The sequence below is a fragment of the Sapajus apella genome, unplaced genomic scaffold (assembly GCF_009761245.1).
Source record: "Sapajus apella isolate SASKATOON/1434 unplaced genomic scaffold, GSC_monkey_1.0 scaffold4, whole genome shotgun sequence".
NCBI lineage: Eukaryota > Metazoa > Chordata > Mammalia > Primates > Cebidae > Sapajus > Sapajus apella.
Window position 1 is genome coordinate 48,630,332 of NW_022436944.1, and position 26,353 is coordinate 48,656,684.

Sequence of the window (26,353 nt, forward strand, 5' to 3'; positions counted from 1 at the left end):
TAAATGTTGAGAATATGTGGACACAGCACTGGAGCCTATCGGGGTGGAGAGTGAGAGGAGGGAGAGGATCAGGAATAGTAACTAATGAATACTAAGCTTAATACCTGGGTGATGAAATAATCGGTACAACAAACCCCCATGACACACGTATACGTATGTAACAAAACTTCACATCCTGCAAATGTACTCCTGAACTTAAAGGTTAAAAAAAAAGCAACGAAATGATTGCATACTTTGAAGGAAGTGGATTATATCATATGAGGCTTATTGAGAGATTTGTATCACAAAATGTAACTATCAATAGGTAGCAAAACTCACATGCTGGTGGTTGAGCGACATTAATAGTTCTAACACTTTTTTTTTTTTGGTTTTCTGTCGATATTACCAAAGTAGATTTATTGATTATTTCTGTGTAATTGATAAGGTATTTGATACTCCAGTGGGTTGTATTTAGATTTTCTTAGTGCAGGTGAAATGATGAATATTCAAGGTTCTTTTTTGAAAAGATAATTAATTTCTAGCTTTACTGAGATATGTTTGAGGTTTTTTGGCTAAATCTTCTATATGGCCATGGATGCATGTACATATCTTACACTTTATTTTTAATGATTAGTCCACATATGTTTGCCTTCAGCTGCTACTCGCAGGCAAAATTCTGGGCTCAGCCATCCAGTCTTACCGAGGACAAGTATAGCTATTAGTCAGAAAATACTGGGTGCCTACTCTGAACCAGCTGCTGTGGCACCCATGAGAATTACCAGAAATCTAGGTCATTGTTCCTCAATTCAAGAAGCTTACAGTCTGGAAAAAAAATGGATTTATAATTACCTACATACATTGTAAGACAGAATAGAAAAATAGTTATAACAGATTTTTACAAACATGCTGTGTCATTTCCAGGAAACAATGACCACTTGTGTTTATAAAATCTCCCTAGTAAAATGAATGAAAACCAATAAAGCAGAAAAACACCAAACAAACTAGCAAATAAACAAGCTGGCCGATCACTAGTAGAGGAAAACAAAGAAAGGGAAAAAACTGAGTGCCCTAAACTTCCCCAAGTGGCAGCCAAAAAAAAAAAAAAAAAAAAGAATCAAAACACGGTAGTATGGCATGGCATGTCTCTAAACCACAGCTCCAAAAGTTAAGATGCAATATTGATGAGTATGTTAATCATGGTAGGCAAATTGTTAAAACATGCAACGTTAAAGCCTCAGTTTTTAAGATACCATAGGTTTCTTTCTTACTTATTTCATAGTTCAAAATGATGATTCACATGAAGTAGTTTGTAGGCTCTTTCCATCTCTGGATCCGTCCTCCTCTAGGCCCTCCGTGTCCTCTACATTAAGGAGAAGAAAGGTAGAAAAGCCTACATAAGATGTTTTTTATGGAATAGGCTTAGATGTGGTAGATGTCACCTGGTCAGAAGATGTCAGTGACACGTCCACCTTTCCCTGTAAGGGAGGCTGGAAAATGTAATCTGTATGTGTGCAGAGGAGGAAAGGGAAAGGTTTTGATAAATATAGCAGTCTCTGAGAGACTCTCCTTGAGAACAGAGAGTCTACAAAATCCCTGAAATTCCCATTAGCCATCCCCAAAATAGAGAGATGTGAAATAGCAGACATTTTCTTCCCTTTTCTCTCGGTTGATTAGGGGTGAGAATTTAAGGTACTCACATTCAGTGTCAAGTAGGTATCATGTTTCAGAGCTAGGTTTCACATCCAGGCAGCCAGTTCCTAAATCTGCTCTCTACCTTTATGCCATATTATCAATATACACAGGAGCCACTTAGCAAAAACACAAAGGATGATGGCCTATGAATTGGGCAGATCTTGTGAAAGCTGAACATTTATATTTCTACCATTTCTTCAGGATAGATTCTTAAATGTATAAATATTGGGTCATTAGATGTACTGTCCAGTTGCTTTCCTGAAAACTTGCTCCGATTTATGTCCCATAAGTATATGCAAGTGCTTCCCTCATCACGTTATTACCAACATGGAGTACTAAGATTTGTTTCATCTTTGCCAGTTATGCAGGGAGATAGATTAGAAAGCATTTATTCTGACTGTAGCATTGGGGAATCTTCATAGAAAACATGGCATCCAAGTTCATCAATGACGGCATGGCCAAAGCAAAGTGGAAAGGCCTAGAAGACCATGGACTATTTGGAGAAGGCAGGCTAGCCTGAGCTAGCCAGAATGTAGAGGGTTACACTATTGAGCTCTTACACCGAGAAATGATTGTAGAGAACAATGAAAACCAGGGTGAAATATAATGATCTTATTACAATCAGTTTAGAGGTGAGAGGTGATGACAGTCTAAAAGAAAGTAGCCTCCAAATAAGCTTTGAGTGAGGTGTTTGTCTATGACAGGTACATACCTTATACACATATACTTAAATATTTTATCTATATAAAATATGTATGTGCACACACACACACACACACACATACACAAACACATTCTTTCCTTCGTTACCACCCCTCTTCATACTATCATTTTCAAACAAGTAACCATTTTGTTTTAAAAACTGCTGATTGGATTCATATAGCATTGCGTGTATCAGGGTGAAATAAATTCACTAACGGGATGACAGGTGTGAGGGTTTCCAGCTTTGAAATGCATCCAACTAGGGACATTTGCATTCTATGAGAAGTCTATGCTAATATAACATTCACACTCAGAGGAGAAGTTTAAATTGCAAATTTTGAGATGCTTGAAGTCAGTAAATAATATTTTTGGGAGTGGAGTCGTGGTGCCAAAATAATATCAGTGAGGAAGGCTAAATGGAAGGAAGGCATTTACCGGGTGTGAATTCTGTCCTGGAACTGAAATCACCCTTGAAGCCTGGGACTGGCAATGAATTCTGCTCCTTTCTGACAGGGGATTGCAAACTTCAGAGTACATTAGAATCACCTGGAGGGCTTGTAAAACCAAATGGCTCAGCTTCACCTCCAGAGCTACTGATTCAAGAGTGATGGGGTCAGGCCTGAGAATTGGCATTTCTAAGAAATTCCCAGGTGATACCTGTTTCAGAGACTACACCTTGAGAACCATTGCTCTAAGAAAATCCTAATAGTAAACTTGCTTGTTAGAGAAGATGGGAGAGAGTAACTAAATAATCACCATGAAAGATTTTTCCTACTGAAGTTCAGTCTGCTAATGTTTCTCCATCGCTTTGAAAGGTTGCTTTATTTCTTGGAAAGACATGATGTAATGAAGAAGCAGGGACGGGAGGTAGGTGCAGATATTTTCCTCACCCTCCCAGGAACCAGCCTTAACCCTAACTCTTTCCTTTTCCCAACTGCCCATTTGGAAGGAGAAAAATCCGACGTCTCCCAGGCTGCTGCAGCCACTGCTGAGAGCAGCATCTTTTGCCAGTTTCCCCTGGCGGCTTCCCAGCCAGCCAGCCGCTCACCCCCGTGATGATGTCAGCACTCGCTGCTTCATCACACCTGCCTGAAGGAATCAGATAAGCTCCACGGGAAGAGGCCCGAGGAATGAGCACAGTCTTGACAGGTGAACCAAAGACGCTTTTGTTTTCCGTGCTGGGGCTGGCTGCCAGGTTGTGGATTTCTGTCAGTCAGCTGGCTGCCACACTTCTCTGCCTCTCTATTTTCCCGAAAAAGAAACCATTAGTGATTTGCAAAGCTGCTCCAGAGGATGTAGGGTTTCAGTGTGAGACTGAGTTAGAGTGGGGTAGCCATCACCCTACTTTGGCCAGAAGCCACAGATAGGAGTGGGGCTTATTAATTATTGCAGCCAAGGGGGCATGTAGACAGTTGTGCACTCTGGTAGTGAGTGGGTCCTGCCTGGAAGCTTTTGACAGAATTTTTGAGTGATGCTCCTCCAGTTTCGGTGTGGGCTGACTGTGTCCTGGAGAATGCCCTGGGCAGCAGCTTTAAGTTCAGCCCGTCGAGGCGGGTCAGTCGTCTGGGTTTGTTGCCCTGTCTGATGCTCCCCTACTTGGGACACTGGTGAGTTTTGTTCCCACTGTGATTACTGCTCTGTATGTCTGGTGAAAATCACAGAGATATGTTTAAGAGTTAGAATCTTTAAAGAAAATGTTGTGTCCAGAGAATTTTTATCCAGTCCTACTCATGTTGGATCAGCCAACATGGCAATGGGCTAAGTTCAGCATCGGGCTGCTTCTCTGCGGTTTGTTGAGCATGTGGGAAGTGTGTATGTATGTGTGTGTGTGTGTGTTGTAGGGGTGATTTCCTCTTTGGATATATTTATTCACAGATCAAAATCTTTTTAAAGGGAGGTTTTTGTTTTAGTTTTGTTTTTTAACAACATTACAATTGTTTGCAGGCCTAGAGGATGGTCCTAAGAATTATTTCCTTAGGTAGAAGAGATGGGAGGGCAATATTGAGGTTTGTGGTGCAATATTGAGAAATGACCCCAGAGACTCACTCTGAGTCACCTGGAAAATCAGCTGCGACTGGGGGGCTTGCTGCTTCTAGCAGCAAGGGGCAACCCAAGCTCAGCTTTCCTCAGGACTTACGGCTTTTTCTCCTCTCAGGGGGACTAAAACTCTCATGGCCCCAAGGCTTTCAGGTGCTGGGCAAAGAGTGCTTCCAGATACATTCTATAAATAGCTGGCATCCAAGTCTACAATGGGTGGTACCAAAGTGGTCTGATCATTCCTCCACGGACAGAGCTGCTCTCATGCTTACTCTATAACAAGGCTTCTCAATTGTGGCACTCGTGGTATTTTGAGGCAGATAATTTTTTGCTGTGGAGGGCTGTCCTGTGCACTTAGGGTGTTTAACAGCATCCTGGGCTCAACTCACTAGATGTCAGTAGCAAACCTTGTCCCAGTTGTAACACCAAAACTGTCTTCAGATATCACCAAATATCCCTTGGGGGTTAAAATTGCCTGTCGTTGAGAACCACTGACTTACAAGAAAGGAGGTGCAGCATGGGTAGGAATCTTTCCCTGGAACAAACACCCATTACTGTGTGACCAGGTGATTGCCCAGGACCCAGCAGACCTCCCCATAGGAGGATGGAACCTGTGCCTTCTCTTCACTCACTGACCTCATGTCTAAATCTTGGTTTGTCCAAAATCAGAGCCCAAGATGTGGATTCACATAATTTGCTTGGGAGAACAAGGAAGTGTAAGTGAAGGAATGAAAGTAAGATTGGAACCAGGAAAGTTAACACAATATATTTTAATGAGTAGATTACTTCAGATAAATGAGGTTTGATGCCTCTCAGTAATGTCTGAGGAACAGTGTAAAATGCACTTCAAAACTATCCCTCGAAGAATGCATAGTTAAGGAATATCCACTCACTCTCATCCTGAAATTGGTAGGAGCTGCCCCTGAAGACATGCAGCTTGTTCCTACTTGACGCCCAGCAAGCTCAGGTGGGGCTGCAAGAAAGTCCTCACGCTGCCTCAAAGACAGACGGCAGGTGATTAAGTTTGGAAGCTCTCGGAATGCTCGAAAGTGTTTAGCTATAAGTGAGTTTAGGTGTGCTGACAGGATCAGTTGATTGGAACTTCAACAGCTTTCTCTATATTGTCATTGTGAGTTTTCTCTGTCCTCAATATAGTGTGTTCCTGAACCCATAGTATGTGATATTGAGGAATTTGTCCTAACATCTGGTGCATGACAATAAGATCCACAAAGGGACCCCACTTGAAGGATACTCTCTGATTGCTATTATATGGGCTAAAAAGAACGATTTCTGAATAGACCTGGTTAAAGAAAGCTATAAGCGGAAGAGAGAAGCAACTCAGTGCTTTCTGAAAATGCCAGAGTATCTGGAATGCTTTGCAGATGGTCCTGAAAGTGTTAAACTTAATGTTTATCCCTTTCCATGTCGTCTGTCTTTACAAGGGATTTGTGATTTATCAGGGACATGCCTGTGTTAAAGAGCACGTGGAACATCCCTGGGACTTAGTATGCAGACAGCATGCTTCCTAGGAACTCTGAATTCTAGCAAGTCTGATGAAAGATGGGAATTAGAGTTATTGCTGTTTTCTCTGAATAAGGGAATTGAGATGCAATGTGGGGGGTCGACCAGGATTTCAAAGACCTTAACTGGTTTTATGAGAGGTCACAATAGCCCAGGATTATTGCTCTTGCTTATGGATGGGGGGGACAGGTTTGAATGCCAGCTGGAGTAGTTTGAATTAGATAGGACCTGCCACAAGAAGCTTCTGAAGCCTGCCTAGTAAGGAAGTGACATAATGAAGATGGTGGCAGAGGACTTCATTCTCACAGCTGCTGGAGTACAATTATTCACAGCTATTCTAGTGGCTGACTGGCTAGGCTGGAGACAGGAGAAGCTGGAGTGGGAGAAACCCACCAAGAAGCTGTTATAATAATACAGGATAAGATGATGAATATTGCAGAATCAAATTGAAATGCAGATAAGAATTTCAATCTTCTAGCAGTCCTTTCTAGATCTAAAAGTAGTGAGGCAATACTAGACTGTCCTATTAGTGTAGAAGGTGTTTTCTGAGAAGTCTCCTTATAAATCATGGAATTATCTGATGTTGTAGCTGGAAGGATCTAGGGTCATCTTCTCCAGTGGTGGCTAATTTGGATGTCTATTGAGGCCAGACAGGCAAGGTGAATGTGTGGAGCCACTATTGCTTTAACATATCGTGTGGGAGTGGAATGTTGTGTGCTATGCAGCGTTCTGGGGGAACCAGCTCATAAGAGCTGATTGTTAAATTTTCAAGAAATGGGTAAGATGGTTGACATCACAGCGGTAACTTGAAGTTAAACCTAGCAGGAGTATTTACACCATTGAAATTGGCAGACACTACAAATCAGAGCTCCCCATCTCCCAAGAGCTGGTTGTTAAATGTTTATCAGCAGCACACCACTGGTAATGCAACAAACAAGAGCCATACGCCAAGGCACTTCAACCTCAAAGGCCTGGTGGGAACATGGGCTATTTCCAGATGTTCTAATTTTTCAAGACTCACACGCCTTTATTTTACACATGATGTAATGCAAGCCTAGGTGGGAGTGTGGCATATCTGAGGAAATCATGAAGGCCAAATAGAAGGAACAGAGATCCCTCAGTCCAACAGCGTTGCTGTTAAAACAGGTATCCATGCTCTATGCATTGCTTTAGGAGAATTGGGCAAAAGGTACTCCACAAATATGAAAAAAAAAAAAAAAGGCATGGCATTCTTTAGCCTTAGCATGTAACATCTCCTTTATGTTACTGGGTTAGGTGTGCATGGCCAAAGAACTGATGAGGTCAGGGACTACCGAGTAACTGAGGGGAATATTTCCTACTTCTCTAATCAGTAATTTTCACTAAGAAGCAAATACAAAAGCAAATAGAAGCAGAATTAGACATCCTGAGGTTTAACTCTTAGGTAGGTATTGCAATTCTTGAGCTCTGCCTGTACCCATGGAAAGAAACAGGCACTTTCTATGATCCCTCTTAATTTAAACCTTGGGAGACAATTTTGCATGACTGACACAGAGGGCTTATGCTTACATTGCCTCAATACTTTGTCAATAGATTGTGATCTCTTCTGTTCCATTAAAAAATATTTAGAACTTCATATTATTCTAGGCAATTCACAGGCAACTGGGAAAGAATCCTAAATTTAGCTGATTTCATAAGAAAGGATCTAAAGTTCACTTCAGCAGCTACATATATGCTGAGTAGTAAAAGAAGTCTCTCCTAATTGACTGTTGTTCATGTAGAAGGTTCTGGGGAAAAACAATTAAGTTAAAAGCTACCTTTGTGTCGTAAATCTCAGTACCTTGACAAAGATGACTTATTTTAAATTAATTGCAAAGAACTTTTGCAAAATTACATCGAATTTTGAAAGACTTTCTTTATCCATAGAGCAATATGACCAAGTAGTTAATGTCTTTCTCTTTACTTGGAAACTTTAATTAAGGTTTCTTGTTCTATAACCTTGTCAGATCACTGTCCTGGCATGGTCTTAAAATAAGTTTTATGGCCTTCTTAACCTTCGTTTACCTTAGAAATAGAAAGAAGCCAACCTTCTTTCCCTCAAAGTGAGAGTAGAAAGCTCTGCACATCTTAAAATACTGTAAACGTACTGGGCTGGTGACTTGGGATTTAGTAGTTCTTCAGTGTTCTCTTGAAAATGTTTGCTAGTTCATTAACTACTGCTCATGCCCTCCTTAATTGCTGTTTATCTTCACACCATTACCAGTTTTGCTCTTTCTAAAACCGGTTTAACACAGGAGGCCATCAGAAAGGGTCTTATTTTATTGACTAGAAACAGTAACCGGAGCCATACTATCTACAGATGAGATGAAGGCAAGCTTTAATGGAGAGTTACAGGTTCCTCACCTGGTCGCCGCTCTTCTGAGAACTTGGCAGGATGGCACTTCTCAGCCCCTTGGTGGCAAGGTTGAGGCCCTAGGAGCAGTTTTAAACCAATAAGCTGTGGTCAAAGGTGGTATGTGCCGACTGGCAATGTTCTGATTTATAGCTGATCTATCAGCGGGACTCGAGTGAGTGACTTCGGTAACAGTGTCCCCACCCTCTCCTCTGGTGCCCCACAGGGATGTGCAGTATAAGCAAGAAATGAGTTTATTTTATTTTAAGCCACTGAGATTTGGGCAGTAACTGTTACTGCATGATAACCTATCCTGTCTTGAGTGATACCAGCAGTCCTGTGATTCTGAGGGAAGTGCCTTCCACCCTGAGTGCTGTGTTGTTTTCCGAGTCATCTGATGACTGGGGTGTGAAAGCTCAGAAAGACCTTCAGTCATGCAGAAAATTGACAGTCAGTTTGAATGACTAATTCTTAACTCCTACCACCATAACCACTATGACTATTCTTGTTCAGTTTTCTCAATTTTTTTTTTTTTTTTTTTTTTGCTCTGAGACTTGACGTGTGAGAAGAAGCCATATTGTTTGTACTTTGGGTGGATGGTAAGGTTTTCAAGTTTAAAAAGCTAGTGCAAAGGCCCAGAGGTGAGAAAGAGCTTGACATGTTAATGTCTGTGAGAGGGTACAAAGTATCCTATAATGGATTCTGTGGGTTCCCCCGCCCCAGGTGCTATCTCCAGCGCGGTGCACTCAGTGAGTGTTGGCTGTTAATGGCTCACGGCAGCCACCTTCTTTGGAGCATTGCTTTCCACAACTGGGAGGCACCAAAACTAGAAGCTTCTTACCCCTACCCTCCTCCTCCTCAGGAGGGTGAGCCCACAGCTAACGACTTACTGCCTTGGCGAACAAAATGCTGTACCATTGCCTCTAGAGAGGCTACTTCTGCTTTGTAGGGTATGTCCTAGAGCATCTCCTCACTCCCAACAGGCAAATCTGGATCCTACTCGAGGCTTCTCCTGTCTCCTTTACAGTAGCAAGCAGTAAGTAATAAAGCAAATGTCCTATTCTATCATTGCTGCCATAACAGAACACCTGAGACTGGTAATTTATAAAGAACAGACATTGATTGCTCACATTTTTAAAGGCTGGGAGGTCTAAGATACAGGTGCCAGCAGGTTGGTGTCCAGTGAGGGCCCAATCTCTGTCTCCAAGATGGTACCTTGAATGCTTCCTCCTGTGGAAAGGAGAAAAATGGTTCCTCGTGCGACAGAAGAGCAAGAGAGGAGTGTGGTGTCCTTACATGACTGAAAGTAAAAGAAAACAAATCTACTCCCACAAACCCTTTTTATACCAGGATTAATCCATTCATAAGAGTGGAGCCCTCATGACCTAAACACCTCCCATTAAGCCCCACCCACAAACATTGGTATATTGGGGATTAAGCTTCAATGTGAGGTTTTGGAGGGGACAAAAACATTCAAACCATAGCACCATCCTTGCTGAACCCCTTTCTCTTTTCTATCCTGCTTTCCTCATTCCATTGTACATTCATTTGCTCAACAAGTCATATGCATCCAGGTCTGTATCTCAGGCTCTGCTTCTAGGGAACTTGACAGAACACATGTGCTGTGATAGGAAAGGGTCCTATGAGCAAAATATGTGAAGAAACTCTGCGTGCTATTAACTTTTCTTGGAAGTTCCTCATAACTAATGGGGTATTAAATCCTCTTAAGTCCTGCAACAGAGAAATTTGTTTAACCTTGAATAATCTATTTAACTTTGAGACTTTAAAGAGCTCTGATACGGGATCAGGGATCTCAGCTTCAGACCCCTGCTTGCACTTACTAGTTGTGTAATCTCATACAAGAGCCTTAATCCTGTTGAACTTCCCTTTCTTCTCAGTAAATGGTATTATATTAATTGCTAGTGAAAAGTAAATATGTACAATAAAATAAATATGTAAAATAAAATAAAACTATATTGGAAAATAGTTTGGCAGTTTTGGGTAAAGTTAAACATAAATTTATAAACCACCAGTTCTCCTAGGTTTCCTCCCAAGACAAATGACAATGTATGTCTATGCAGAGACATACACACAGGATTCAGGCATTATTTACAATAGAACAGAAATGGAGACAACCCAAGTGTCTACTAGCTGTGATATAACCCCACAATGCACTACTATTCAGCAGTAAAAGAACCACTGATACATGCTACAGCACAAACCTCAAAAACATGATGCTATGGGAACAAAGACAGAAATAGAGATGACATAGCCTGTGATTCCATTTGTATAAAATTCCCAGATCAGAGGTTGCCTGGGCTTTGGGTTAGTAGTGGGGGTTGACTGAAAATGAGCACAGAGGAACTTTTGGGGCTGATGGAAATGTTCTAAAATTGGACTGTGGAGATCCCTGTGTAACTTTATAAACTTAATGACCATCAGTTGAATTTTGTATTTACAATGGCTGACTTTCGCGGTGTGTATGCTACACCTCAACAAAACTGCTACAACACGCTCTGAGAGACAGTACTTTCTTATTCTGACCTGCCCTAAAAATATATTTTTTGCAGATACGGAAATTTATGTCTAATGGAAGATAGTATTAAAGAGAAGGAAGGAAGACTGTAATAGTTACCTTGTGGGATTACTGTAAGGATTGCCTGAGAAAAGCACTCAGTGTTTGATACATGTTAACTATTGTTGCTGTTGTCATTTTTGTTGTAGTTGAGCCAGTATTTCCCCACTTTTTAAAAATTTTTATCTATCTATCTGTCGAGATGGAGTCTTGCTCCATTGCCTGGACTGGAGTGCAGTGGCACAATCTCGACTCACTGCAACCTCCGCCTCCTGGGTTCAAGCAGTTCTCCTGTTTCAGCCTCCAGAGTAGCTGGTACTCTGGTGCATGCCACCATGCCAGGCTATTTTTATTTTTTAGTAGAGACGGGTTTTGCCATGTTGGCCAGGCTGGTTTTGAACTCTTGACCTTGTGATCTGCCTGCCTTGGCCTCCCAAAGTGCTGGGATTACAGGTGTAAGTCACCGTGCCTGGCCCTTCCCCACTTATTTTTAAGAGCAAAACTTATTTTTCTAAGAATATAGATATGATAATGGGATATTTTGGGATCTGTTATCTAAGAAACTTTGCACATTAGCTTTTATCCTTTTTAACACTCTGTGGTTTATTTTGTTTGTTTTTCTTGTAGCTTACCTGGGGTATGTAGAATTGAAAAAATGCTTTTTTATTTCCTATGTACAGACTGCAAAATGTGATGACTTTTCAGTATTTCAGATGCAATAAAATATTAGTTTGTGGATTCTAGTAAGGACTCAGAGTTCTACAACATACATTACATTCTGATAAAATTCATATTATTTTTGAGAAAGTGAATACAGTATGTTAGGCCAAATGTCTCTGAAAAACCAATACATATTCTCCCTGTACATCTTTTAGACATTAGATACACTGAAAATCTCACCTAGATGACCTTGTGTTTTTAAAAGGCAAATACATCTGCTTGTGTACTGTTTTTGGCTTAGCCAGAAATTATTGTTAATTTTGACCCCCAAAAGGCAGATTACTAAAATACGTTAGTGTTTTGGGCATGTGCAGTATAGAACACTTTGGACCAATTTAAGCCGTCAGAGTAAGACTGCACCCAAACAGAAGTGCTTGTAGAAATGAATTGACAACTCCAGTAGTTGTAAATCAATGCACGCTGGGCAATCAGACTCCCTTATCGCTCCCTAAAATGACCTGCTTAAAGGAAATTGAAGCACTGTTATAGTTGAGATATCTGTGCAATCCACATGCTCAAAGTGGTGATCACCTTCAAATTTAAGCACTTAATTTAAGAGCTCCAATAATTTTAAATTGCTATGTGCCGCAAAGAGTGACAGACGGTTACCAGAGTGAGCCAGTATTTTAAAAACACTTCTATTCAGTGTAATATATTTCTGTGGAAAAGTTCACAGCAAGTTGGAGCAAATTTCCAAATTAACATTGAAAAATGAAAAGTGACATAGCGACAAACTTCAGGTTGGTTTTCTTTTTTCTGTTTCCCTTTTCTTTCCCCCAGCCAAAAGAAAGGAGTAAGCCTAGTCACTCATCTTTCCCTTGTATTGAAAAGCCAGAGGGATTTGCTAGGAGCTAAAAATAAGTCTGTCTTTTTAAGTGTGGAACCCCCTGGTGAAGCCACACTTGGCAGTAGAATAGCTCTGTAGAGAGGACCAGGGAGAATGGCCCTTGGGGCCAAAGGGGGAGAGACAGCTTGCATTAATCCAGCTGGGCTCTGAAAATCCCTGCGTGAGTTTAGAAGCCCCAGGGGAGGAAACCGGAACCTGGACCCAGGGTAGTGAAATTTACATGGTGCAAGCCCCATGGCTTAGGGAGCCAGGGGCTGTGTCTGGAAGTGCTTCTGTGTCCACCTGCCTCTCCTCTCCTGCCCTGAATTTCCTCTGCATGTCAGATCCGTGGTCCGGCCCTGGGCTCACCCCAGCCTCTGGAAGTTCTGTTCACTGGGCTGGGCATGCCCCACTCCTCCTTCTTCCTGTTCCTGTCTTCCTTTGATAAGTTCCTCCACTCTCCTGGATATCTGAATTACCAAATATGGCTCCACATTTGTTCCTTTCCTTCCCAGCCTCCACTTTTATCTCTCTCTGTCCCATCCTCACAATATCCTACTAAATTTCTAATAGGGTCTAATTTTTCATCTGCAATTGGATTCACAGCCAACAGCCTCTTTTAATCCCTTCACTGAAAATTGAGAGGTTTAAAAAATCTATTTTGATATACTTTTCATACAATAAACCATACCCATTTTTGTTGCACAAGTTTTGTTGTTTTAAAAATGTTGCATCTAAGTAACCATCACTACAATCAAGATGTAGACTATTTGTTACCCCAAATCCCTTTGTGGCCAGCTCCCCTGACCATGGCCCTAGGAAACCACTGATCTGTTTTCTGTCACTTCAGATTAATTGTCTTGATTCTTCACCAATAAAATGTTGATTATAACTTCCACTGTACAGGTTGTCCTGTAACTGAGTGAGAAACTAGTGTTTCTCAGCAACCCAGTCCCTACCCCCAGGGACCTCCTACAAGCCTGAATTTCTTTTGAAGTTTTGTGTTTAAGTTAAAAATGTAATGCTATTTCTCATTTTGTTTCACTTATATCCATGTTTGTTGTAACTTGAAAATTATACCCTGAATTACTTATCCAGGAAAAAAAAAATGCTCCTGGAAGATGTACTATGTTTACTCAGTGGTTTTCAGCATGCTGTGACTTACTGATACCCTCCCTGCAATGAGTGACTATCTACGAGCTATCTCAGTTTGGGGAGCTACCTAAAATATTCTTCCTAGCCAGCCTTGCCACAGAGCTGTCACTCAGAATCCTCATTCTCTTAATAAGTTCAGTTGTAAACAAAGGTTGATTTAGCAATGTGGGGCTTCTCAAAACAGAACTTGGGGAGGAACATGGTTCAAGAAAACTTTTATTTGGCAATATAGATCCAAAGCAGAAATGGACTCATCTGCAAGTCTTACTTGCTTAGGGGCTACTTCTACATATAGAATTCTTGACTGCATTTAGAGGGTTTATTCAAATATTATTATTGCTGTTATTATTAGTCTATATATAACTGAACTTCTTGTATATGCCAGGCACTGTTCTAAGTGCACCATAGCTTTTTGCATTTAATTTACAATAAGATTCTGCAAAGTAGAAATTAAAATCTTTATTTTATTCATGAAGAAACTGGCCCCTCAGAGATATTTATCCAAGTTACTTAAACTTGCACAAGTACCACAGCAAGTAAGTTTGCAACTATAGCCACACTAAACCCCAAACTTATTCATCCACAGCATCTCTGTATTAGAACACATCTGATACCAAAATAAAAGGTGGATGTCCGATAAACTATTTTCTCAGATTTAGTGGGTCTTTCCATTGTTGGATGAGACGCTTTTGCCAGGAGTCTCCAATGATGTGCTCTGTGTGTGTGTGTGTGTGTGTGTGTGTGTGTGTCTGTGTCTGTCTATGTGTGTGTTTTTAACTTCTCTTCCCCTCAATTACGCTACTTCACCTCCCTTTCCTGTCCTGGTTCAGAACTGGAAAGGATGGTTCTCTCTGGAAAGTCAGCTCTCTGGGGATGACAGATGGCTTTGATCTTCTATGTGATAAGGGTCTCAGAAGAGACATTGATGAATGATATGCTATGGGGCTGTGCTGGAGGGCATCAGTCACTTGGGCTGCCTGGAAACCTGTGACTCTGGCTGAAAGGGGTTATGGATTCCAGTTAAAACAGGGAGGGGTGGATAGCATGCCATGATTTGAGAGGCTCTTATTCTGTTGCAGCCAAGTTGTACAGAAATAGACAGGGCCTGGCTGCTGTGGGATGCAGGGATTAGGGTACAACATGTCCTTGGTTCTAGGGAAGGATCTGGTTCCAAATGGAATCTAAACATCTTGCCTCCTGTCTCCCCGGCAGCCCCCTCCAATCTCCATAGAGGAAGGGCGACTTTTCATTTGGAACAATGCTAATGGAGTCATTCGGGTCAGTGTCTCCGAGATAAAATCTGTCACTCCCTTCTGCAAGCTCATTATTTCTACCTTCAGGCGGCAAGGAGGCAGGAGGCAGCAGAACACTAGAGGATAGGGCTGTTCCCTCTCAGGGCACACGTGCTCTCTCTCTCTCTCTCTCTCTCTCTCTCTCTCCCTATCCACCTCCACCCTTTCTAAATATATGTGTGTTTGTGTGTGTGTGTGTGCGTGTGTGTGCACGAGCACGATTGTGGTCTTAAAGGTGTGATGAATTATGGGCAAACCTTTTGTCTTTAACAAAGAGGGTGTCAGTGTTTACATTCTATACATAAATTTTATTTCCCTGGAAGTCTGCCCCCAACCCACTTCTGTATATGCTTTAGCATAGCCATTTAACTACAACAATAATAACAAAAGAATGAGCTGCATACAAGGCCGGACTTGGCTTGGAATTACGTCCCACATAGCTCTAATTGTTCAGTAATTTAAACAGAAGAGTGGCATTATGTTGACTCGGCGATTTAAAATTATGCTAAAGCAGGATTTTGCCAGCTGGATCCTTGGCCTTGTTCAGGAGCATACTTGGCTGTGTGCAACAGGGACCACTAATCCATGAGGATAGAGAAAATGAAAAATTTTTAAAAAGGCAGAGTATTCTGCAAACCAGCAAACAATCGCCAAAGTGCTAGGACTTTACGAAGAGTAGAGACCCTGTGGTTACTTTGGCAGTGTTAGCTATTTGTACTTGTATGAGAGAAAGGGCACCTGTGAGCTCAGCTGTCATTCAAAGGTAAGATGCCACCTTCATTTAACAGCAATGGCAGGGGCATGCATGCTGGATTTTTCTCTCTCCAGTCCTTGAACAGATACAACCTTTTCTAAAATTCTGGCTCAGTTCTGCACCTTCCTGCACAGTATCCTAGGAAAATATTGACAATTAAGTGTCCCGGTTTCCTGGGCCTCTGATGTTTCTCAACTATTTAAATTTTAATGCCCATAGGGTTTCCCAGCTGAAGGCTAAGGACTTTGGTGAAGTATCTTTCTTTGTCCTTCCAAAGTGGGGCAGATACTTTATCTCCTGCCATATAAATTCATATGACTGACCATGTGGCTGTTGTAATGACCTTCATATAAGACCTTGTGGCTGTTTTAATGGCCACATGCCCCCATGTTCCTCTCCTTACAGTCAGAGCTGATTTTTGTAAAGTATGAATCTGGACTCTGTGTTGCCAGGTCGTCACAATTTTCATTCTGGATTATAATGTCAGGTTCCCAATATTTAAATATAAGACCAACCAAACAAATATACACAACAAGCAGGGAAGCTCCAGAGAGCTAGGCCAGTGATACAGGCTGATGAATGATCTCTCCAGGGCAACTCTGTCGGGATATAACACTGCTATGAGCAGGATAGGGCTGGCGAATCACTAGGTTGCCGCCTGCTCTCTACAGTCTTTCCATGTTTTAGACTAAGGCTGTGTCTTGCCTCCTCTGAAAGGGGGCTGTTGTAGGTGGCAGGGATGCTGCACTTGGCATCACAATTGCCTTTGGTCAGGTCGAGCCTCGGCACCTGAGCGATCGTAAGCAGGTTGTGTCCCTCTTCGGCACTTTGCCCACTTGCCTTGTCAGTGAAACGTGAATGAGTGCTGGTCTTGTCCCTTTCTCGCTGTTTTTATCAGGAGACGATGAGGAATGGATATATAAAAGCACAGTACTTGGTTAACTCTTGAGCCCCACAGAGGAGCACATCCTGGGCTGGTGGTCAAAGATTGGGGTTGTGCCCTGTTGAATTTATAACTAACCAGCTGTGAGATCTGGTCAAGTTGTGTGATCATTCTGGGATTCAGCCTTCTTATTTGTTAAGATCAGGTTTTTTGAAGGGAAGAGGTAGAGTGCACAAGAGGAGGCAGACCTGGAACCAAGTTGACGCTCTGGCAGTTACCGACTGTGAGATCTGGCTCAGCCAAGTGATCCCTTGCTATTCATTGTGGTTTGGCAGCATCAGCATCTCCTGGAGCCTGTTAGAAATGCAGAGTTTCAGGCCACACTCCGTATTTGCTGAGTTAGAATCTATTCCCCAAACAATCTATAAGCTCATTCAAATTTGAGGAGCATTGACCTAAGCTACTAGAACACAAAACGTAGTCCTAGATGAGCAGCATTTTCATCTGGGGACCTGTTAAAAAATAACTTATCAGGGCCCCTCTTGGACCTACTGAATCAGCAATCTAAAGATGGGGACGGGAGTCTGCAGTTGAATAAAGCCTTTAGGTGATACCGATGCTTCACATTGGTGAAGCCTATTTGCGTTTCCGTTACCTCCTCATCTCTAATCTAATTGCATGCATAAATCTACCATTGGGGCATTTTCAGGATGAAAGAAAAATATGGCAGAGTATATTATAGTAGAATGAAATGTACTATAATATCTATTATAATATATATATATATAAAGAGAAAATCATGTATATGACGAGCAGAACTTGGTGTGCAGTATAGATTGGCAAATAAAATGGATACAAGGTAATTGGTGGTGGTCTATACCAGTCATGGTTTGAAGCCAACAGAAGCAAACCCCGGCTAACTCAAAGAAAATGAAATTTATGGAAGGATATGTTGTAGATTATATAATTAAATTTTAAAAAATGAGCCTCTGGTGCTTGGCAAAGGCAGCAACCAGGGAAGCTCCAGGGATCTAGGACAGTTACAGCAGTAGATAAATGGTCTTTCCAGGGCATTTCTGTCAGGATGAATCATCTCTAGTTGCCTTTGGGGCCATTCTATTCAAGATCCAAATTTTTGGTAAGGAAACTGCCTGGCAGCCTTGGGTCAACTGGAGGACAAGGCCCCTGAATTGCCAGGGAGTGAGGGTGGAGGAGCTTCTCAAAGGAATCTGCTGTTGTTATATAAAAAACGAAAAGTGAGAATGGGAACTAGGCAAGCTACTCCACAGATGCTCGTTACAGATATTTCTAGCTCCAGTATTCTGAGTCGAACATTCTGCATGGACCTCGGGCCTGGCAGACCCATGGGAAATCCTGGAAGAGCAAGCTGAAAGATAGGACTGGTGCTTCCAGGAAACTTCCTGGCTGCCCCCTTCCATGCACAGCTGCGGTACTTTTCTGTGTATCCAGACTGGAATAGGTTTCCCTTGGATGATGAAAGGAATTGTATGTGTGATGAAAGGAACTGTGTGTGCTTTCGCAAACACAACCGTGGCTCACGTGTCCCTGCTCACACTGTGAAGCCTGAAGTTTTCCTTGAGAAGGGGCCACTCCTGCCTCCTCACTAACAAATTCAAAAGTATACAGCAAAATATGTTAGGATGTCACATTGGACATCTTCCTTTTCTCCCACAGTTTTGTAAGTGATTATACAACCAAGCCCATGCCTGAATTTTGCCATATTGGCTCTATGAACTGTTTGTTTTTATGAACATTTTGCTCATGTGGGAAAAATGGCTATGCATTGCTTGAACTCTGGCCCTGTTTTTTTGTTTTTATCCTTTTTATTCTACCAGTTAATCACAAGAAACAATCCTTCTGTATGTGGATTTTCCCCTGGCATACATCTGTGCTATGGAAACAGTAGCTCATAATGGCCGATCTGTGAGGGGACGTTGGTGTGAATGCTGGCTTATTTAATGTGCATATGAGGGAAGAAGAGATTTCAAGGGCCTTTTAAAAGGATTGTGCTGGCATCTTAAGAATCATCTGGTGCCTCATAATATTTGCTAAGGAAAGCACAGAAAACCTGCAGAGGCTGTGAGGTTCAATGGTTACAGTATCCACCTGCCCATCAAGCAGGCTCGTCCCAGAATTAACCACTAACTCTCAGTTTCACACATCTTGGGTGACTTGCTCTTTCTTTCAACTTACGACAGAGACATCAATAATTGTCCCACAAAGTTGGAACTAAAGTAGCCAGTAGAACAAGACCAAAATAGTCAATATCAATAAAAAAATTAATTGGTTTTAGATCTGAAAGAGTATCAAGTTCCTGAGTACAATATTAGAGATAAGTTCATGTCTGGAGGAGAAGGGCTTGTGAACTGCTCTGGTGAGAAGAACAGATAACAATGGAATCATCTTTTATAAAAGGGATTATATTCTGGTGCCCTAATGGGAGGTAGAAATTGCATACAATTAAGATAACCTTTAGAACTCTCTTAAATATCACAGGGAGTTTTGTATGTACACATATGCAGCAATATATAGTATAAATAATATGTAATATTATATGGTATATTTTACATTATTATGTAATATGCATATATGATGTATACTATATATTACATTTATATATAATATATACCAAATGTGGTATATTATAAATATAGTAGTTCCCCTTATCCACAGGGATACATTGCAAAACCCCCAGTGGATACCTGAAACCATAAATAATATCAAACCATATATATGTATATATATATATGTGGTTTTCTTCTATACATACATATAGGATGAAGTTTAATTTGAAAATTAAGCACAGTAAGAGATTAACAACTAGTAATAAAATAGAACAATTAATATACTGTAATAAACATTATGTGAATGTGGTCCCTCTCTCTCTCAAAATGTCTTATTGTATATAATATTTCCAGATTGTGGACAACAGTGGATGGGGATGGGACTGAGGACACAAATACAGGGAAACTGCCATATTTATGTCTTATACACACAAGTAAATATATTCCCGTGTTTATAATGTATAAATCTAAGTAATACACATATACATACTTATATTTAAAACATTGTATATTGTACATAAAGATATACTATATAATATATTGCCTAAATAATAAACAATTGATATTACATAAGTTTATATTAGATGTGAACTGCAAGTTTATAATGTTGTAAACATACATATGTAGCATTTGTATTTGAATACATGTTCAAAATATAATTTCACAGAATTTTAATTATGTAAACAAACGTGCTTACATTTGAAATCCCAGAAGTTTTGACACGTGTAATTAACTTCTTTTTACCTCAAAGCCTTACTTATAGAGTACAAAGCGCCTTCTCTTGGCTTCATTTGGAGTTCCCTCATTTTACCCCTGTATATAGGTATTATCCAGACTCAACATTTGGTGCTATGCTGCCTTTTCTGCCCAAATGCTATGAATTTAAGCTATGCATAAATATAAAACATGAGGTCATGTTTGAAGTCTGGTTCTTTACCAATCTTAGTTTTAGACTTGAGTAATTTGGGAGCACAAGAAGCCAAAGAAATTGCTAGTGTGCTAGAAATGCCTTCAAGAATGACAATTGTTAAGTATCCATTCAAAGAAAAACTGAGTGTTTCTGGCAGATGGATGATATTTTAAATCCTCATAATTTATTTACTCTTATTTTAACCATCATAAAAATTGTAGTCTATCAATTATACATGAAACTGAATATTAAAAGCCGGAGAAGAAACATGGTGGCATGTATTTCCTTTGAGCCCAGTCACCTCAAATTATAAACAAGTCCTAGGCTTACGTCTGTGTGCAGAAATGCACATGTATATTACATAGCCAAGTATTACATAAATCAACAGTTATCATTGCTGCATACACTATTTTCCTACAAACTCCAATTTGATTTTCATAAACAACTGTTTCTCAAACATGATGTTTAGAATTTCCCTCCCCAATGACCTCTGTTTATGAGCATATCATATACCTTTTCTTCCCATTGTAGTTATAAAGCAAAAGAGGCTACCTTGCAAAGTAAGTCTCTTCCTAGCCTTTTTTGCAGAAGATAATACAGTGGTGGCATTTTCTAATTTGTTGGAATGTTTATTTTGGGGGAGAGGAGGGACTCAGATTTGTTCTGGGTAGACTACAAAGAATTAAAATTAGTTTTTGGGTATTTTTTTGGAATCTATCTTTTTTTAGACTAATACCTTGCATTTGGTCATTGAAAAAGTAACCATTTGAAAGAATAAAGAAAGCTCAGAACAGGAAATATAGAGAAACAAACTGTGTTTCAAATCAAGTTTTCCACTCACTTCTCTCTACCGCCTGCCATAGAGTATTTTAAGGAAACTCGGCTGACAGCAGAATTAGTGCCTCCCAAAGGTCCCAAATATGCACAATGTCTTCCTTTATGACAGAACTCTCTTAATTGTCAGTTTAGGTTGTTCAAAATGACAGTAATAAAGCAAAAAACAAGTTTTGTGTGGAATAAATATAGAGTTCATCGTAGCTATTAGCTATTAAAAATTCTAATGACATGAAAGCCAATTATTGTGAATTCAGGTGGTTATTCTGAATGTACTTAGGTACGTGACAGTTGAGGTACACATTTTGGCCCCAGACAGCTCCATTAATTAATTACTACTCAGGATTCTAAAGCTTGCTTAGATGCTTCAAGGGCTGTGTAGAATACTTATAAGATACCTACTCAAGTTAAGTCCAGACAAGCAAGCCATATACTTAAGAAACATTTTTCTACATACTTGTTTGACTTTTATATGTAAAAGTCAAACTGTATAAAATATTAAAAATATTTTACGCCATCTTTCATTTTTCTCTATAGAGAAATGTATATAAAAAATATAGCAACTTAAAATGAAAAAAATAGTGTGTCTGAAGAGGGCAGCCTTTCCACAATTTCTTGGAATTCACTCAGCTTAAATACACATTGCATTGAGCAGCTAATTTTTTTTTTTTTTTTTTTTTTTTTTGTCATTTAATGCTTGTGAATGCTTTTACATGTGCTGGTCCTAAATCTTATTCTCCAAAAATTAGGCTCAATTCTCCATTTCATGTTTCTCCTCCATGTTTTCTTTATTTCTTTCTTTTGGTTTCAAATTATGTAGGTGGCAACAAAATTCTTCCAAACAGAAGTCTATATTTGAAATAATTAACTTTCCCCCAATTTACTCATGAGTATTTTAAGGGTATGCAGTTGCTTTTTTAGATAAAGTTTTTAGAAGTAAGTTGTTTCTTTAATAATTATAAAATCTTTAGTTTCTTTAGGGGGAACAATTGATGTACTTTTCAAACTTTTCTACACATTTTATGCCCACAAGGATTAGCTATATGATTATTTTGAGGTAAAGTCATATAAGCATTCTCTCTGGCATAGTCCATTCAGTTATAGAGCAAGACTTTAAATGTTTTCTACCTGTAAGCACATCCATCTTGAGGAGCACTTATGCCGAGGGCAGTTGTACCTGACAGCAGGGAGGATGATACATTGCAGGAGCTGTGGCTATGCTTTCCTGGGTACCTACAGCCAATGGGCAAGTTGGAGCCTCATTACAACTGCCAGTGGTTGGGGAGCTCATTGCAACTGAAGGGGAATTACTTGCTACTTTTGCAGAGGAGAAGTTGGTCCTCACACTTCATTTTACGCTAAAGGTAAAGAGGCAGAGGAAATCCCAGCATGATGGTGGAGGCTGCGCAGCATCTATGGACGTGCTCTTTAGGGGAAAACTTCCTGAGAGTTTCATGTCTCTTTGTGATAAGGGATAGAAAGAAGGATCTCTAATTTCATGAAAGGTTTATTAAACCACACTTAAAATTCAGCAAATACCTCTACCCCTTTCAATCTTTGAAAAGCTTTGTGGATTATGGTGCATTGGTAGCATTTAAGTCCAGGGAGGTCTGACTTTCCTTAGAATTCATATAGCTTTGAGGAAAAAGTGCTTGGATTGGAATCCTAGGTTAGGGGTAGTTCCATTCCCAGAAACTGTGTTCTAGCTAGGTTCTGGCCAGATCCTTCCCACTTACACTGTCCTCTGTATGACAGTAATACTATGAAAACACCTTGAAAATATAGTATGTGATCTATGAATATTGAAAGACTTATGTATTCATGGAAAGTTTGACTTCAGCTGAATCTTCTCAATTTATAGATGAGCAGAAACGACTTGATTAATGCCACATAATTAGTCTCATATCTAGGAGAAACAAAATGTTCTCCGAGATTGCCTCCAGTACCTGCCTCCTGGTATTAGTACCCTAATGGAGTCAACTCCCACATTGTACCAGGACTGGTTTGCTTGGCAACAATTGCCTGTAATCATGGGTGACTAATGAGGAAATTCAAGATTTATTTTGTTTGAAATAATATGCCCGACACCACTATGTGTGTTTTATAAGTTTCCAAAACACTTGCTAGGAAATCTTCAATCCACAAATTCAGCCAGTGGAATCAACTTTGAGTTTTTTGTTTGATCATTTATATTTTTTTGGAGACAGGGCCTCACTCTGTTGCCCAGGCTGGAGGGCAGTGGTACCATCATGGCTTATGGCAGCTTTGGATTCCTGGGCTCAAGCAGTCCTGTCTGCTCAGCCTCCTGAGTAGCTGGAACTAAAGGTGTGCACCACTTTGCTCAGCTATTTATTATTATTTTGTAGAGTCAGGGTCTTGCTATGTTGCCCAGGGTGGTTTCAAACTCCTGGCCTCAAGTAATCCTCTCATCTTGTCCTCCCAAAGTGCTGGGATTATATGCATAAACCACTGTGCCCATCCAACTTTAAGTTTTCAATTCTAGATATGCTGGTGTCTTGACATTTTCTGGAGATAGTGATCCAATCCATAACTTCCTATTATGATAATTTTTACATCACAGTTTCCAAAAGTAGTGACCAATTCTCAAATGGGAGTAGACCTAGGGAAATGTGATAAGCAGTCATTCAATCAGTCTCCCATAAACAAGTCGCAAATTAATTTTTAAGTTTTCTACCATTGGAGCTATCCTCTGTATGAAAGTTCAGGTATTGCTTAAAGTGTTCATTGACATCCCAGGTTCCAAAGCAGTTCTCTGAAGAGTTAGGGTCATGTTGTTCAGACAGGCAGAGATGCACGCCACATCAGATAACTCACTTACTCAGGTATGTTCTAAGGAAGACCAGATCCCTGAGATGTTTAGTAGGTATTCAATAAGTGAGAAAGTTGAGATAAAGAGGGAAGAAGATAAGTAAGTAAATAGGTTCACTGGACAAGTAACATTGGGAAACTGGGTTTAACAGATTGATCCATGAATAGATCTTTGAATCAGAAATTCTCAGTGTCTTTTATATGCTAAAATGTCTAGAAATTCCTCAAGAGAGCAGTGTCCTCTGTGTTAGCTTTCCTGCTTTCCTCATACCCCAACATACCAGAGAGAGAGAAGAACACTATACAAACAACCTGTGGGCCAAATCTGACCCAAGAATGATTTTGCAAATAAAGTTTTATTGGAATACAGCCACACTTATTTGTTCATATATTGTCTATGGCAAAAATGAGTAATTGCAAAAAAGACCATACGGCTCATAAAGCCTAAAATATGTATTACAGGACCCCCTTAAGAAAAAATTTGCTGAGCCCTGAGTTGGGGCATCTAGAAAGTATAGTGGTGCCTGAAATGGACAAAAGAACCATTTTTCAGTAGTCCCTTCTTTGGGACTGTATAACACAGTTTGGGAAACAGTGAGTCAGCTCAAGCTTTCCTTATGGGTGTTGTGTATGCCTCACCTTCTTCTCTCGTTAGCTGGAAAGCAGGACTCCTTACACTGCCCTGCAGTGGAGCTGGTAGAGGATTTCTGTTTCCCTGAGATGTGGCCTGGCAGATCAAGCCCTGTAGCTAAAGTGAGTCAGTTCATTTTTGTAAGATGCAGCAAGATCAAGTTGAGTTAATAACAGGAAGCTTATCATTTATTTATTGAGCATCCTGCTCACTCTTTTTAGTTTTGTGCAGAAAGGGAGCTAGAGGTTACCTTGTGTTCATGTCTTCGGGGACTTATGGCTGGTTCTGCCTCCTTGAAGGAAGTGACTACAAGACATGTTAAATAACAATGTGAAAATTCAGGGAATTAATTTTTCTCAAAAGACCTAAAGGGGGAAAAATCCTCAAACTCGTGTTTTCTGTGTTTCAAAAGAAGAATGTCTTCTTCTCCCCTAGGAATGGTTCACAGGATGCCATATGCTTTCTACAGACATTTACTTGTATCATAGTTAAGGTGAATAGTGTTTCTGCTAATAAGGTGAATTACTTATCTATTGCTGTAGATAGCAAATTACCCCAAGAATTAGCAGCCTGAAGCAACATTATCTTACATAGTTTCTGAGTGTAGATTGGGGAGGTGGTTCCGGCCCAGTGTGTGTCTTACAGCTACAGTCAAGCCATTAGCTAGTGCTACAGTCTCAGAAGACTTGACGGGCTAAAGTATCAGCTTTCAAGCTCACTCATGCAGCTGTTTATAAAAGGCTTCAATTCCTCAACATATGGGACTCCTCATAGGGTGACGCATGATGTAGCTTCTCCCAGAGTAAATGATTTAAGAGAGAGCATACCCAAGGTGGAAACGTTAGTCTCTTCTATCTTAGTTTAGGAAATGACATACCATCATTTTTACTGTATTTTATTGGTCAAATAATATGGGAGGGGACTACAGAGAAGAGTGAATGCCAGAAAGCAGGGGTCATGGGAGGCCACCTTAGAACCCGGCTACCACATTCTGGTTGTTTAAATCAGTGTCTGTGATGAAACCTCTTGTGCGTTTCCTTCCTCCCTCTGACCTAGGACACTCAAAGCCCAAGGTTAGCAAGTCTAATGTCTTACATGAAACCAAAGTCAAGCTTCCACATGTAAGACCATTGATAGCCCACAGGGCACCTTTTTAGAAATGAGAAAAAGGTGCCCTTCCCAAGATATTTTACTTCCACTGGTTGGAAAATTGCCCTAATACGCCAATTTTATTACAGCAAGGCACTTTACATCTGCTGGAAGAGTGTTGTAATATACCAGTGTATGGTATTTTTTAGTTTGTGAATGGCTCCCTCATGCAGTATGCAATGTGCACAGCCTACATATCCTATGCTCTTGGCATGTGGATTCTAGCTAACTGCACATTTAAAATAGCTAAGTACAATGATTGCCATATCTTGACCATAGTCTTTCTACAATCTCTTAAATGGGCTTAATCTCTCACAGTGCACCCATAACACTTAAGAAAAATTAGAGTAATTATATGCTCTTGGCAATTATATATTCTTCCCTATGGTAGAGTTATATATGTGTTAACCTCCCTCACTGGGCTGTAACCTCTTTGAGGATCAGAACTGAGTCTCTTCATTCATTATTTTGTTTATCTCATATATACTGAAACATTGTAACTGGTAAAAGTGATGTTTAAAAAGTACTGGTATCCTGGTACTTAGATTCTCATGTGGGACATGAACAATGTCAAACAAAGCAAATATATGAACAAGGTAATTTCTAATAGTGAGAGGTTCTACGAAAAAATTATAACAGGGTAATGGAATAAAGACTGATGATATTAGGCTTATTTGTAGTTCTTTGGTGCAGAGTAGAAGAAGCAGGAGGAAACCTCTCAGAGGAGAACCCCAGCATCTTTGTAACCCCTGTTGCTAACAGAGTACCTTGCAGACACTAAATATGCAACAAAATGCTTGTAAAGTTAAACTGGAGTGGGGTTCAAAGAACAAACAAATGAAAACTCTGGGAGGACCATTTGGATTTCTGTAAATATGTGCTGTATTTTAACTCTTAGAGGAAGATGG

The 26,353-nt window shown here is 40.3% G+C and overlaps 1 protein-coding gene across 2 annotated transcripts in view; it reads left to right on the forward strand.

Moving 5' to 3' along the window:
* The window catches only part of LOC116537523, a 618,525-nt gene that overhangs the window by 262,121 nt on the left and 330,051 nt on the right, over positions 1-26,353 (forward strand). The gene's annotated exons all lie outside the window — the stretch shown is intronic.